This window comes from Fukomys damarensis, unplaced genomic scaffold (assembly GCF_012274545.1).
Source record: "Fukomys damarensis isolate Sample0158 unplaced genomic scaffold, DMR_v1.0_HiC HiC_scaffold_5, whole genome shotgun sequence".
In the NCBI taxonomy this organism is placed as follows: Eukaryota; Metazoa; Chordata; class Mammalia; order Rodentia; family Bathyergidae; genus Fukomys; species Fukomys damarensis.
In genome coordinates this window covers 1,408,541-1,424,440 of record NW_022900917.1, presented here as the reverse complement: position 1 = coordinate 1,424,440, position 15,900 = coordinate 1,408,541, and the positions used below count along the sequence as shown (strand labels likewise).

General features: G+C 45.6%; 1 long non-coding RNA gene across 2 annotated transcripts in view; it reads right to left on the bottom strand.

The window, feature by feature from the left end:
• Nucleotides 1–320: 320 nt before the first annotated feature.
• The window catches only part of LOC104856355, a 47,523-nt gene continuing 31,943 nt past the window's right edge, over nucleotides 321–15,900 (bottom strand). For both annotated transcript variants that reach the window (XR_778607.3, XR_778608.3), the window contains exons 3-4: nucleotides 1,105–1,230; nucleotides 321–388 (exon numbers count right to left, since the gene is read on the bottom strand). This is a non-coding gene — a long non-coding RNA (uncharacterized LOC104856355). The remainder of the gene's footprint in view (nucleotides 389–1,104; nucleotides 1,231–15,900) is intronic.

Genomic DNA, 15,900 nt, shown 5'->3' with positions numbered 1-15,900 from the left:
GACAGGTGCTGATCTTGGAAACTTTAAGATTACACCATTGGACTGGGTCAGAATTCTCAAAACTTAACAAAGAACATGATTGAGTCAAGTCTCAGTTACGTTCTCATTCTTGTTGCAGGGACACTGTAACCTGCACCAAAAGGAGAAGTTGGGCACATTCACAGGCCAGGTGGCTTCAAGGCAGAAGCCTCACAGTGGAAGGCCCTGCCCAGGAAAGCCGCTCACACCATGACGACCAGGAGCAGAGGCCGGGAGGGAGAGAGATGATCTGGGTCTGGATACTGCTCCGCCGCTGACCAGGCCCAACTTCCACAGCAAGTCAGCTACAGCCCACGATTCTGCCTCCTTCTCAGAGCCCCGGTGAGTGCATCAGGCCTTGGGGGACATCCTAGGCTCAAACCATGAGAGATTATAAAGTGAACACAACATCAAACAGCCAGAATGATTGACAACTGAGGAAACATCTTGGTAGATTTCCAGGCCCAGTCAGCCGGTGCTAAAACTATTAAGATATACAATCTTAACACAGCCTCTGAGGTTGACCCAATCAAATGTCTTATCGCTTGTCCAGTATCTGTGCTAACTGGTATTCAGTGGGTGGAAATTTATTGTCCTGCATGGACTCATGGGCAGCCTGGACAGCTGCCCAGTTCTTCCTGAGTCTGTAAAGCTTTTGTCGTTAAAAGCTCTACACTACATGACTTGTGGTGAGACAAATGAAATGATACAAACTATGGAGAAATTATCAATGTGGTGACCAATCTAAAAGGGCTGAAATGCTTTATAGCCAATGCTTAGTTTCTCAACTCACAATTCTGGTGAGACAATACAAAGCTCCCTGGTATATTTCCGCATTTTAAGGCAGATGGATTTCAGTCAGTCATCACCCCAATGGGATATCAAAATGATCTTTAATGACTTAGATGCTCTCTGGTTGCATAAGAGTTTCTGATGGCTCGCAGCTGGTGCTATAACAGTAGCTAAAAGATTAAAAGTGAGCTTTCTTTATGGGGTTTTCCTGAAACATCTCTGAAAATAGAGGCACTTAAGTCGCAGGACAAATTACAAAGCAATTAGATACAACAGCTTGATCTTTGCCCCTACCATCAGTCATCTGAGAAGGCTGGGAAGACAAATGGCACTGAAATCTGAAGGTGGTGAAGCTAACTCAGTCGACTGGATTGTCACCCAGGCCAGTGGAGACTCTTGGGCCAATCAGCTCCACCTTTGCTAGAAAACACAAGTTAAACCCATATGAATATTTACTAGGCAAAAGAAAACACGTAGGAACTAAAAAACACACTTCTAAATAGTCAGTGGATTATGAGTAATTACATAATATTTATGGATATGTAATTCCCCTAATAGAATTCATATCTCTTCTGCTTATAAACTCTGATACAAGTAACCACTGCACTGCTAACATATTATTCAAAGTATATTTTCAGAAATTAAAGAAGAAATTGAAGACAAGTGGATCTTTTGCCTTCCATACCTGGACAGGACACTGGAAATGAAAGTCCTTGAACTCTACCAGAAGGCACCTTGCCAAGCTCTTACGACCTGCTTTGCAGTAAGTAACTCGAGGCCTCAAGGTGGCCCCGTCTCCTAACTCTGTAGAGCACCTGAAGATCTTTAGGGCTCTACATGTGGGGGTGCTACCTCCAGGTACAACTGACCAGGGAGAATTCTCAGAACTGCTGACATCCAGGATGTACTTAGCGTGCCAAGATCAGGGGCAGAGATCTCTCTCTCTCATCACTTGGAAGTCCTTATTCCTTTTCTCTTTCCTGTTTATACTGTTTATCCTTGCAGAATAATGTGATAATTTTATAACTGATAGCTTCCACAGTGGATATGTCGTGCTACCCGAAATCCCTCAGAAGCGGGTCTTCTAGTTTACCCTCTACTTGTAAAATTATTTATGGGTTTTTACATAAGGTGAGGGTTTTGGAGTCACATATCAGATTGCTTATTTAACAGTAGGCAAAACCTACAGGAAGGGTTTTTCAGTTAAATTATGCCAGAAAGTGAAGAGGAAAACCAAAGGTAAGATAATTGAATCATTTACAGATAAATGTATAACCTTAATCATTTAATTTGTAGTTACCTCTAACTATGCAGTGATCCAAATTGTGGAGTTATTTAAACATGGCTCTTGCTTTCTTACCAGTGACCCCTAAAGGATGAGGTGTCCCAGGAGGGTAGGGACACCAGCAGCACTGTTGTCTCTTCATACCTAAGTGGGAACCACTGGTCTACATCTTTAACTTCTGTGGACGCAGAGAATTCTCCAGACAGCCATCATTTGGAAGGACGCTACTTCCTTGCTTGGATTTGTGAGTGTGTGCAGTAGCTAACTTCTTTCGCTGACCTTGGCTAAGCATGTCATGGTAGAAGCTCAGTTACAGAAATCAACCTGTATGCTCCCAGGTTAACACAGGTAGATTCCTCTTTTGGTTCCGATATTGAGTTTTGTGATTTTAATTGGTTATGGTTCTGAGGAGTTCTCCTGACAGGGGAAATAGCAGTCTTCTGCTATAGGAACACTGTCCTCTCGGGAGACCACAATGTTTGGGTCTGGCCATCTACTACCCATCGAATGGTCTCAGTCCAGGTAAAGCAACAGCAACACAAAGAACACATGAAACATTAACCAGCCTGACTCTGACTGTTGGATCCTGGACTGAGAAGAAATGAGCGCATGGAGAGAGAACGGTGTCAGTGCCTGAGCATCATGTGGGTCACACTGTCAAGGCTGAGAAGCTGAGCAGAACATCCCTGAACAGTGACCAGACTATGGCTGTCTCCATACTTTGAGCTACTGCACAATGAACCAAAGCCTCGCTTCACACAGAACACACCGCATCGCAGCTAGGAGTACATCAGCCATGTTTCAGCTGTCTCAGCCAGCGCCTTGCACCATGTCCAGTAAGGCAAATCTCTCAGAGGAGGCCGGAATCTGTCTGCAGCGGGGCAGACGGTTTGCCTGATCTGCACCTGTGCCTGGTCTGTAGACCCTCTGCTGACTAGAGCTCCCTGAACCTCTACAGGTCCTGAGTGCTTTTGGTTCCTCAGCTCTTAACTCATGTGCACTCTGCTAAACTGACCGGTCTAAAGTTTCTGGCTTCTGGGGAGACTCAAATGGGGCATTCTATCTCTCTGCACAGATTGAGAATTTTCCCTCAGGCAGCAGTAAGAACATAGTAAATCTGTAAAGTGCAATCACAGTGTCAGGACACATGCATCAGCCTAGCATCAACGAGCAGACAGAATGAACTAAAAGTGAAACCGGCTACTCTGCTTGTTGGCAAATACGACATTACAAGCATTATAAAATCTCACGTAATTATGTGTCAAAAATGGGCATTAACTGGGTAGTTTAAATTGAATTTCACGATATTCTCACAAAACCTAAGGATAAAAATGTACAGAGTGAGATATAGCAAGCACTATACAAAGAGGAAACACTAATTCATTAGAAAATCAATCTTCACTATCAAATCCAGTCATTGTTCAAGACTGAGTGTTACAGCAAGTCGGCCATAAATAATTGGTGTATGAAACATAAGTAAACTCACAGACCAAGCTAGGAGGGCATACACATCAAAGAGAAAAAACCAGGAGATGGGATAAGGAGTGCAAAAAGATGTAAAAATAAGAACACAGGTGTGATGGGGAGAAGGAGGTGTGAGTGCCGAGGGGACGGGCGGAGGGGAGGGGTGAGTGCCGAGGGGACGGGCGGAGGGGAGCGGTGAGTGCGGAGGGGACGGGTGGAGGGGAGGGGTGAGTGCGGAGGGGACGGGTGGAGGGGAGGGGTGAGTGCGGAGGGGACGGGTGGAGGGGAGGGGTGAGTGCGGAGGGGACGGGTGGAGGGGAGGGGTGAGTGCGGAGGGGACGGGTGGAGGGGAGGGGTGAGTGCGGAGGGGACGGGTGGAGGGGAGGGGTGAGTGCGGAGGGGACGGGTGGAGGGGAGGGGTGAGTGCGGAGGGGACGGGTGGAGGGGAGGGGTGAGTGCGGAGGGGACGGGTGGAGGGGAGGGGTGAGTGCGGAGGGGACGGGTGGAGGGGAGGGGTGAGTGCGGAGGGGACGGGTGGAGGGGAGGGGTGAGTGCGGAGGGGACGGGTGGAGGGGAGGGGTGAGTGCGGAGGGGACGGGTGGAGGGGAGGGGTGAGTGCGGAGGGGACGGGTGGAGGGGAGGGGTGAGTGCGGAGGGGACGGGTGGAGGGGAGGGGTGAGTGCGGAGGGGACGGGTGGAGGGGAGGGGTGAGTGCGGAGGGGACGGGTGGAGGGGAGGGGTGAGTGCGGAGGGGACGGGTGGAGGGGAGGGGTGAGTGCGGAGGGGACGGGTGGAGGGGAGGGGTGAGTGCGGAGGGGACGGGTGGAGGGGAGGGGTGAGTGCGGAGGGGACGGGTGGAGGGGAGGGGTGAGTGCGGAGGGGACGGGTGGAGGGGAGGGGTGAGTGCGGAGGGGACGGGTGGAGGGGAGGGGTGAGTGCGGAGGGGACGGGTGGAGGGGAGGGGTGAGTGCGGAGGGGACGGGTGGAGGGGAGGGGTGAGTGCGGAGGGGACGGGTGGAGGGGAGGGGTGAGTGCGGAGGGGACGGGTGGAGGGGAGGGGTGAGTGCGGAGGGGACGGGTGGAGGGGAGGGGTGAGTGCGGAGGGGACGGGTGGAGGGGAGGGGTGAGTGCGGAGGGGACGGGTGGAGGGGAGGGGTGAGTGCGGAGGGGACGGGTGGAGGGGAGGGGTGAGTGCGGAGGGGACGGGTGGAGGGGAGGGGTGAGTGCGGAGGGGACGGGTGGAGGGGAGGGGTGAGTGCGGAGGGGACGGGTGGAGGGGAGGGGTGAGTGCGGAGGGGACGGGTGGAGGGGAGGGGTGAGTGCGGAGGGGACGGGTGGAGGGGAGGGGTGAGTGCGGAGGGGACGGGTGGAGGGGAGGGGTGAGTGCGGAGGGGACGGGTGGAGGGGAGGGGTGAGTGCGGAGGGGACGGGTGGAGGGGAGGGGTGAGTGCGGAGGGGACGGGTGGAGGGGAGGGGTGAGTGCGGAGGGGACGGGTGGAGGGGAGGGGTGAGTGCGGAGGGGACGGGTGGAGGGGAGGGGTGAGTGCGGAGGGGACGGGTGGAGGGGAGGGGTGAGTGCGGAGGGGACGGGTGGAGGGGAGGGGTGAGTGCCGAGGGGACGGGCGGAGGGGAGGGGTGAGTGCCGAGGGGAGGGGTGGAGGGGAGGTGTGAGTGCTGAGGGGTTGGGTGGACGGAAGTGCTCCCTGCCTGCCTGCCTGGAACAGCCAAGTCAATGGGCAGGGTGTTGTGCCCCTAAGGCAGGCTTTACCTTGGTTCTTGTGAGCAGACAGCAGACCCAAGTGGCAGAAGTCACAGGGAGCGCAGCCAGGGTGACAGCCAGAGAGGGTCCCAGGTGCTGGCCAACATGAGGCCTCAGTCCTGGGTGAGGACTTGTCTTTGCCCCAGTCAGGACGGATGCCACCAGACAGCTGGCCAGCAAGCACTACCCCATGTTGGACCCTTCTGTTTGTATTTGCAGAGGGCCAGCCATGGGGAGGAGGAAGGGAGGGTGAGGAGAGAGATGGCCTTTGCAGCGCACTGGTGACAGACATTGTGGGTAGGGTCAGAGCTTGCCTTTGTATTCATGACTCTGCTGCCAGGCAGGTGTGAGGGAGGAGGAGAGACGGGCAGGCAGTGGCATAGGAATTGGGCCAGAGGGCTGGCAAGGCTGGGCTGGCAAGGCTGGGCTGGCACACATAGCGGTGGAGAAGGCTATGGGTCAGGGTGGAGTTGAAGACAGAGCAGTTTCACAAGAATCATACACCGAATCATCCTCATACTCTGAGATGTGACCCCAATTTACTGGTGGAGAAAATAAAGCCAGGAGAAATGTACGACTGAGGATAACACCAGACAGCAAAGGCTTCCATGACAGCCGCTGTGAAGTCTGCAGGAAGAACCACAGGCGGGACATAAAGACTGAGCCTGGGTCACGAGCACAGACTCCTCTCCTTGGTAACTGCAGAGGAAAACGGAATGTGAAGTAGGGGGATTGAACTTTGCTTCACTAACTGTTGAAGCTTAAACAGCAGTTTTTCTAATGCAGCGTTGATCTGTCTCCTAAGTCAGGCACAACACGGACCGGTTTTAGGGCAGGAAACTTCGCTCTGTGGCCCTGGGCTGGTGCCGCCTGTTGACCTACGTTTGTCAACACCCACAGAACGCACAACGCCCGGAGCAAAGCCCAGTGTCAGTGCTAGAAGGCTGTCGCTTGGTGTTCAACCACTGGTGTCACCGGTCCCACTGTTTGTGACTCCATCCTCCCCGACACCGGAAGCCACTGATTTCTTCGTGTCTTCGTGGTTCGGCCCTGCTCAGGATATCACAAACACTCAGCACGAAGCCTTTCCAGAACACCTCCTTTCACAGGTAAAGTGAATTAAAATTTCTTCTGCTCTGTTCATGGCCTGCAGCTCATTCCGTTCTCTGCCAGCACCGCCCTGTATGCATTTGCTGACGGAGGCTGCCTGGGCTGCATCCACACTGGGCACTTGTGAAGCATCTGTTGTGAACATCTCTGTGTTTCTCACTCCTTTGGGTGAAACCTCCATAGCCGACAGCTGGGTGATGTGGTGACAGCCTGCCCAGCGGTGAGGCCCCATCGGGCTGCATCCTCCCCTGCACCGATGGAATCAAGGTCTTGGGTCTTGGCCCTTCTCATAGTTGTGCGATGATATTTTTTAAAATTTGAAACAGTGTCATATCATTTTTAAAGTCTTTACATATTATTGCCATCTGTATATCTTCCTCAGTGACCTGGGAGTTCAAGTATTTTTCCTCATTTTTAATTGGGCTTTAAGAAATAATTTCATGTTTTCAATAGTAGAAGCAAGCAAGGAAGCAAGCAGGCATCCAGAGAGGAGTTCTACCCTCATTTAAATTCTTTTACTTTTGTTTTTGGTCACTGTGTCTATCAACATTCATCATGAGAGAGGATTGTTAAACTATATCCTGAGCCATCTCTCTGCTTGTGAATGTTAAAGGCAACTGGAAAAGTCTAGCAGAGCACAGAAGCACCCAGTCAGGAAGGGACATCAGCAAGGTGACAGGATAGGTGCTTCTGTTAAGTCATGAAAACACCTTCCGAGAGTTAAGGAATGGGAGAGCAGCAGAGACAAAACCTTGCACTGCAGGGGCGGGAAGCCGCTTATCATTTCCCCCTTTGGGGTCAAGGAGATGGAAGTGAGCCCAGGTCTTTGCCCCGAGTCCCCAAGCCAGGCAGCCTGTGCTCTTGAGCTGCCAGGGCCCTGTTTGCCTCAGACCTGCCCATGTGTAGTCGACCACCCCCAGGCCAGCCCTGTACCGGACTCTAGGAAAACCCAGTGCAGGGCCTGCCTAGGGGCCCAGTTCCTGCCCGTACCCAGTGCCAGTCCAGCCCACACAGCCCACAGGAAAAGACTGGTGCCTGCGGGATACAGTGGCAGGTTTGCCGGAATCAGGTCCACACAACCCGAGGCCCCAGGCCCCGTCACACTCACTCTAAGCCTGCCCAGGGCCTCACTGTTGCTGGCTCCATGCTCCAGCAGACCCATGTGCCAGCTCACCCAAGTGGATCCCAGCACTGCACTGGTCCCTGTGGCTGTAGGCACAGGTATGATGCCAGCACCCACGATTCCAGGCACGTGTCCAGCCAAGGCAGACCCAGTCTTGTGCTTGCATTAGTGCCAGATCTTCCCGGACTCCATCTGCACTCCCGTCCTGTCTGCTACCACCTGAAACCCAGGTGCTGGGTCAGTGTCTGAGGACTGAGGCCTCAGGGCCACCTTTGCAGTCCTGGGCCCACGGCCAGCACCAATGCCAGTCCAGCCTCTGTCGACTTGGCTTCAGGCCCCTCCATGTCCCAGCTGGCCCTGAAGACTAAGAATCCAGGCCACATCCCTGCCAGGTGTTCAGCTGTTGACCTACCTCAGTCTCAGGCTGCCCCCTCCCATGACCCAGGGCTCCCGTGCTGGGTCACCATGCATGCAACCCAGGCCTGAGCCAGCCTGTCGGAGTGTGGCAAGGCAGGTCTGCATGTAGACCACAGCAGGCACCTTTCCGGAAACACTCAGAAGGCTCCAGGAGAAGGCTTTCCAGACAAAGCCCGTACATAAAGACCAGGACCACTTCAAGTGTATGGGCACACACGGTCACCACGGTCCAGAGCATTAGGGAACATCAGCACCAGAAGGACATCTGAGAACCATCGACTGACCCTGGAGCAACAGAGGTGGACAAAATGTCTCTGCAAAGAATTCAACACAGTTTTAAGGAAGCTCAGCAAACTTCAGTAAGAAAGAGAAAAAAATGTAATGAATTGAGAAAACAACAAATGGCTGATATGAGAGATTTAACAGATTGAAAGTGATTTTAAAAACAGAAATGCTGCAGCTGAAATCCATGGTGCATAAAATGAAAGGTGGTACACAGAACATCAGTGGCAGAAAAGATCAAGAGAAGAAAGTATCTGTGGTCTCAAAGGCCAGTCATTGAAAATATTCAGCCAGAAGAGAGCGATGGACTGAAAAGGATAAAGTGCAAATACTAGAGTTTTTATTGTTTATGGAAAAGAGACGAGGGGATAGAAAACTTAGTTAAAATAACAGTAAAAAAAAATTCCAAATCTTGGAAAATTTAGAACTACTCAAGTGCAAAATGGTCAAAGTTGTTTCAATCCAAACAAAAAATACACACAGATATAATCTCACAAATAAAAATGAAAAAGGATTTTGAAAACCACAAGAGAAGAAGAAAGCAGATCACATATACAGGGGTTTCATTAGGGCCAGCAGCGGATTCCTCAGCAAAGTTACAGAACAACTCCTCACAGCGAGGGGCGAAAGTCAAAGTGGAAAAGGGAAAGAAAGCTGCCCACCAGGAACAAGAACCTGGCAAAGTTGTCCTTTGGAAATAACAGAGATAAAAGCTCTCCCAGACAAACCGAAGTGGGGAGTCCTACCACATCCATCTCAGAAGAGACACTGACAGGCGGTTTCAGAGCTGAAAGGAAAGACCTGCTATGGTCTGACTGGTTTGTTTCCAGGGTTGGAAGCTTGGGGTGGCATAGGAGGCACAGAACAGCAGAGTTTAGAGGTCACGGGGATGTGCCCCAGAGGGCTTTCCACTTTCAGCGGTGAGTTCTTTCTCTCCCCTGCATTCCCATCAGTGGGATGCTATCTGTTATTTGCGCTCCCCAGAGGCCATGGTGAAGGAGCTACCGCTATCCTGGACTTCTGGCCTCCAAAACTGAGCAGAATAAAAAATGAAGCTGGCTACCTATATTTTGTTATAGTTGTGCAAAACACATGAGTATAGGTCAAAAGTAATATGGAAACACCTTTTCCTCCTACATGTTTTATTAATGCATGTTAATTGTATAGAATATTGGGTTTCTTTGCATTTTCACACATGATGTAAAAAACCACCTCTTTTGTTCATATGCACCCACCACCTCCTTTCCCCTATCCCCACTAGAGCCTCTTCCTCCTGTCTATCAGCCTCTCTACTTTGATTTCTTCTCTTTCCCCTGGATTCCATGTGTAAAGGAAAACATACAGTACTGGTCTGAGTCTAGCTTATTTTGCTTAACATGATCTCCAGTTGCATCCACATTCCTGAAAATGACATGATTTAACTTTTTAAGGATGAATAATTCTCCACTGTGTATGTATACCACATTTTCTTTACCCACTCATCCACTGAGAGGCACTCAGCCTGACTCTGTATCTTGGCTATTACGAATTATGCCACGATAAACTTGAGAATGCAGATAACTCTATGGTATGTTGACTTTGATTCCTTTGGATATATGCTAAGGAGTGGTATAGTTGGATCATATCATAGTTCTATTTTTGGTTTATACCAGACTTATTTGCTCCACACTTATTTCCATAACGGCTGTACTAATTTACATTCTCACCAACAATGCATATGGGTTTTCTACCGTGTTCTTGTCAGTTATTATTTTTGTACAGTCAATCTCCAGTTTTGATTGAAGATGGAATATTGCATTTTTAATTTGCATTATCAAATGGCTAAAAATTGTGAACATTTTTTCACATAATTATTCATCATTTGCATTCATCATTTTGAGAAGTGTCTGTTCATTTGCTCATTTATTAACAGGATCACTTGTCTTGTGGTGTTTGGTTTTTTGAGTCCTTTATATATTCTGGATATTAATCTTTCTTGAAGAATTACTGGCAAAGATTCTCTCTTATTCTGTAGCTTATTATTTCCTAAGCTATTTGGGTCCTATTCAGGAAGTCTTTGCCTGTGCCTATCTTGAAAAAAAATAACATCATATTTAAGATAACTGGTACAAGTGCATCCTCCCTATAGTTTGGACTCCACACTGTTAAAAAGTTGGTCACTCAGATGGTACTGCGGTGGGTGTCGGGACCTCAGGAAGCTGGGCCTAGTGAGAGGTGCTTAGTAATCATGGACACGTCCCCAAAGGGGATTATATGATCCTAGTCTCTGCCTTTTCTGTTTCCTGCCTCATGAAGGGAACAGTCAGCTTCATCACGTGCTTCTGCCAGGAATGTGCTGCCCTAGCTGAAAGAGGCAAAGTGTGATGGGTCAACTCAGTCCTGGAGTGTAACATCCAAACCCACAAGGAAAAAAGTAATCCCTTTCTCTTTTGTTGCCTCAGGTATTTTGTTATAGTTACAGAAAGCTGATGAACAGAGCCACCAAATTCAGAGTTCTCTAACACTGCCATGGTGGTATATGAATCACATATCTTTAGTATGAGGTTTAAAGAGAAAACATCAGGATTTCTGGGAAAATGGCGGAATGAGAAGCAGAGAAACAGCCTCTCCAATATTTGGAAACCACACATTGGAATATAGCAACATGAAGAGAAGGAGGGAAGTGAGTCCCTGAAACCCAGCAAGGATCTGAAGAGAGGGGTGAGCAAAGAGAGGGACCACAATACGGAGGAGGGATGTGGCAAGCAGTGCTTTCCCCCTGAGACCCAGCAGGGAAGCTCAAACAGGAAGACACTTGGTAACTACTGGCAACCCCAGAGGCCTCCGTGGAGAAATGCGGGAGTGTGTGGAGCAGGAGATGCTGTGGACTGCAGTGGCTGGTAAATTAACTCAGGTTGAGATGCTTCTTAGGAGAAAACAATTGACTGGTAGCCATTTCAGAAAGGGGACAGGGAAGTCAAAACTCAGAACAGCTTTGAGGTTGGCTTCAATTGTCAAGATAAGGTACAAACAAGTTCAAGCTGGTAGGTCAGGGAGCCAGGTTCAAGCCAGAAGAAGTCACTCAAGAGTGTTGTGGGTGAAAAGCTCAGGTCCCACCCTCACAGCCAGAAACCAGAAGCATCCTGAACTTCAGTGGAACTAAAGGGTCATGTTTGCTGGGATTATCCACCACTGCCATAATTCTACTGCTGGTTTGCAGGGATCAATCAACATGGATCTGGGCTCGTCTGCCCCCTCTGTCAACCAGTGACAGCAGAGACATGCCTTGAAGTGGACATTTTTTCCTTTTTTCTCCTTTCTTTGCTTTTAAATTTATTTTTATTTAATTTTTAAAATTTTATTTTTTTTCTACCTTTTCTTTTTCTTGTTTGTTCTTGTTTTTATATGCGAACACTGCTTTGAGTTTTGTTTTTGTTTTTGTTTTTTGTTTGCTTCTGCTTCTTCCCCTCCTGTCTTTTTCACCAGTTCCAAATGTTTGGATAATCTTTCCTCATCCTCTATACAGCCTTCCTTGTTATCCCTTTCTCTTCTTCTCTTCTTTATTTTTTCCCTAACTCCTTTAAAATTTTCTTCCCTGAGAGAAAAATCACCACGTTGATGGAATATTTACTGTACACAACTTTCTGGTTTGTTTTAGATTTGGATATATAACTAAAAATCCTGTTCATATGGTTAAAGGTGGCACAGTTTGTCATTTTCTAGGGTGTTTGATGATATTGTTATTACTGATTGTTCTACTTTAGTCAGTTGTTCTGATCAATTGTTCCTCCTGGTATGGCAAGACTGAGATTGTCTGAGGGTCATAAACAATACATAGGGCAGTGCCAAAGAACCAGGGGCTAGGCTAAGTAGGCAGCAACTTCTCATCCCCAATAAATTGAGAGTTAGGATCTTGCAACAGAATCAAAACCCTAAAGCCAGCTACACCTGGAAGATATCGCTGAGAATAATCATTTCCTAAGGGTTCTTATTTCTAGCAAAAAAGAAACCTAACATAAACAGTTTACAAGCACTGACGCAGGTATTTAAAAAAAAGAAAGAAAAAGGAAATGAGAAGACATGGAAGCAAGATATAACCTCAGACTTTCAGCTCATCAAAGGCAAATCCAGGAGCAATGAGGTGGAACGATTTGAAAGCCAAGCACCTGGACTCTCTGATGTAACAGCAGAAGGAGTGAAGCAAGTGAATGAAGCTCTATAAAAAAATCAAATCAGAGATAATTTTTCAGATAACTTCAAAGATGATGGCCATAATGAAGGGCATGATTAGTGAATCTAGAGAAGATAGAGATTTAAAAAATAGAGAAGCATAGGAAAGTGATGGAAACTGTGAATGCCCAACATAGGGAAGAAATGGAACCCATGAAACAGATTCAATGAGGTATACAGGAGATTAAAAATGCTATGGAAAGTACATGCAGCAGAATAAACCAATGTAAGGACAGACTATCAGATATAGAAACAGGATTGTGGTTAGCCATCATTAAAAGATTTCTAAAAAATAACAAGACAATGGAAAAATCAATCCAACAGCTGCTAGATGATGCAAAAACTAACAAGATTGATCAGAGTCAACGAAAAAGCAGGAGTTGGTGCAAATGATATAAAAAAACCTGTTTACAGAAGTAATGGCAGAAAACTTCCTAAGCCTAGAAAAAGAATTTCACATACAGATAGGTGAGGCATACAGAACTCCAATTAGCCATGATAAAAAAACTACATCAAGGCATATAATAGTCAAGATTTCAGAAATTCAGCATAAGAACAGAATATTAAAAGCTATAAGAGAAAAGGAACAAGCGACTTATAAAAGTAAGCCCACCAGAATTACACCAGACTTCTCAACAAAAAAAATTAAGTCAAGGAGAGCTTGAAGTATTTCAGTCCCTAAAGGGAAACAACCTCCAACACATTTATTTACCCTGCAGACTATTTCTCAAAATTAATGAAGAAATGAGATACTTCTACAACAAAGAACACCTGAAGAAACTCATGACCATCAAACCAGGGCTCCAAAATTGTTCTCTAGAACACTAGAAAGAGATAACCAAGAGTACAACTACATGAGCACCAAAAGAATGAATCCACCAGGCAAGGCAAGCAAGCAGTTAAACAGAGGGGAAAGAAACGGAACCAACAACAAGAAAATGACATGACAAGGATAAGTCAGTACATATCAATTATAACCAACAATGTAAATGGTCTCAATTCACCAATCAGAAAACAGACTGGCGGAATGGATCAAAAAACATGATCCAACAATATGCAGCATACAAGAAACACATTTAATTGAAAAAAATTCATAGACTGAACATTAAAGGATAGAAAACAATACTACATGTGACAGGAACACAGAAAAAAAGCAAGAGTAGCTATTCTGTTTGCAGACAAAGTGAACTTCAAGCCAAGACTGGAAAGAGAGACAAAGACAGTCATGACATCCTTGTTAAGAGAACAAGCCAAGAGGAAGAGATAACAATCATAAATATATATGTACTAACTACCAGCACATGCAACTATATGAAACAAATATTAACAGACATGAAAAATCAAACAAGTGATATACAGTTGTAATGGGGAACCTCAATACCCCACTATCACAAATAAGCAGATCAACTAGACAAAAAAATCAACAAAGAAATATAAGAATGGAAACACATTTCTGAACAAATAGACTTAGTAGATGTCTGCAGAATGTTCCACCCCACAACAGTAGAATATACATTCTCAGCTGAACATTGTATGTTCCCCATAATAAACATACTAGCTCATAGAACATGCTTATAAGTAAATGCAGAGGATCTGAAATTATCTCATGCATATTATCAAACTATCACACAATGAAATTGTAAATCAACGGCAAAAGAAACCTCAAAAACTTCATGAACACATGGAAATTAAATAACACTCTCCTGATGTTACAAATGCATGGATACAGATGAAATGGGTCACAGATGAAATTAAAGAAGAAATCTGCTGGTTTCTACAATTAAATGATAATGCCACTACAACATACCAAAACTTATGGGATGCAATAAAAGCATGAAATTTCCCTAATGAGGGAAATTTACAGCAGTAAATTCCTACAGCAGAAAAACAGAACAAACTCAAATAACCTAATAGTGAACTTCAAGCTCCTAGAAAAACAAGAGTAAGTCAAGCCCAAAGCCTGTACAACAGAGGAAACAGTAAAGATTAGGGCAAAAATTAATGCAACTGAGACTAAAAATAATACAAATAATCAATGAATAAAAGAGTTGGTTTTTTTCGATTAAATAAAATTGAAAAATCCTTAGCCAACCTTATAAAAAAAAAAAAGAAAGAAAAGACTCAAATCCATGCAATTAGGAATGAAAAAGTGAAATCAAAAGGAATCCTACAAAATCCAGAAGATCATTAATTCCTACTTTGAGAACCTATATTCTAATAAGATGAAAAACAGAAAAAAATAGAAAGATTCCTGGACACATATGAATTTGCCAAAGCTGAATCAAGAAGATATAAAGATTCTAAATAACCTGATATCAGTCAATGAAATTTATGATGTAATTAAAAATCTACAAATAAAGAAGAGTCCAGGTCCTGACAGATTTACCACTGATTTCTACAAGAAATTTAGAGAAGATCTAATGCCATTACTTCTCAAACTAATGAAATTGAAAGGGAAGGAATACTCTCAAACTTATTCCTGAAAGAAAGTGTTACCCAGATAACAAAAACAGAGAAGGATCCGATTAAATAAAAGAGTTATATATAGGCCAATCTCCCTAATGAATGTAGTTGCAAAAATCCTCAATAAGACAATGGCAAACAGAATACAGAGGATTCTGTAAGAAAGATTATAAACCATGATTAACTAGGGTTCATCTCAGGAATTCAGGTATGGCTCAACATACACAAATCAATAAACTTAATACACCATACAGATAGATTCAAGGACAAAAACCATATGATCATCTCAATAGATACAGAAAAGGCATTTGACAAAGCCCAACACCCATTCATGATAATAAAACCCACAGAAAATTGGAATAGATGGTTTTATCTCAATCTGATAAAAGTCACTTATGACAAACCAATAGCTAATATCATACTAAGTTGACAACTGAAAATTTTCACTCTAAAATCAGAAGCAAGACAAATACATCCACTATCACCACTCTTATTCAATATAACTCTGGAAGCGTTAGCCAGAGAAATTAGACAAGTGAAAGAAATAAGTGGAATAAGGATAAAAAAGGAAGAAGTTAAATCATCATTATTTGTGGATAACATGATACTCTACATAGTAAACCAAAAAATTTCACCCAAAGACTCCTGGATTTAATAACCAAATGCAGTAGTGCAGCTGGATACAAAGTCAACACTCAAAAATCAATAGCATTTTGTACATAAATAACAAACTCAGTGAGAGAAAAATTAGGGAAAATCTGCCTTTCACAAGAGCACCCAAAGAAAATGAAATACTTAGGAATCAACCTAACAGAAGAAGTTAAAGTCCTTTATATTGAAAACCATAGTACTCTGAAAATGGGAAATCAAAGAGAATATAAGAAATGGAAAGATATTCCTTGTTCTTGGGTAGAAAAACCGATATAGTGCAAATGGCCATCCTCCCAAAATCGTTATACAGATTTAATCCAATTCTGA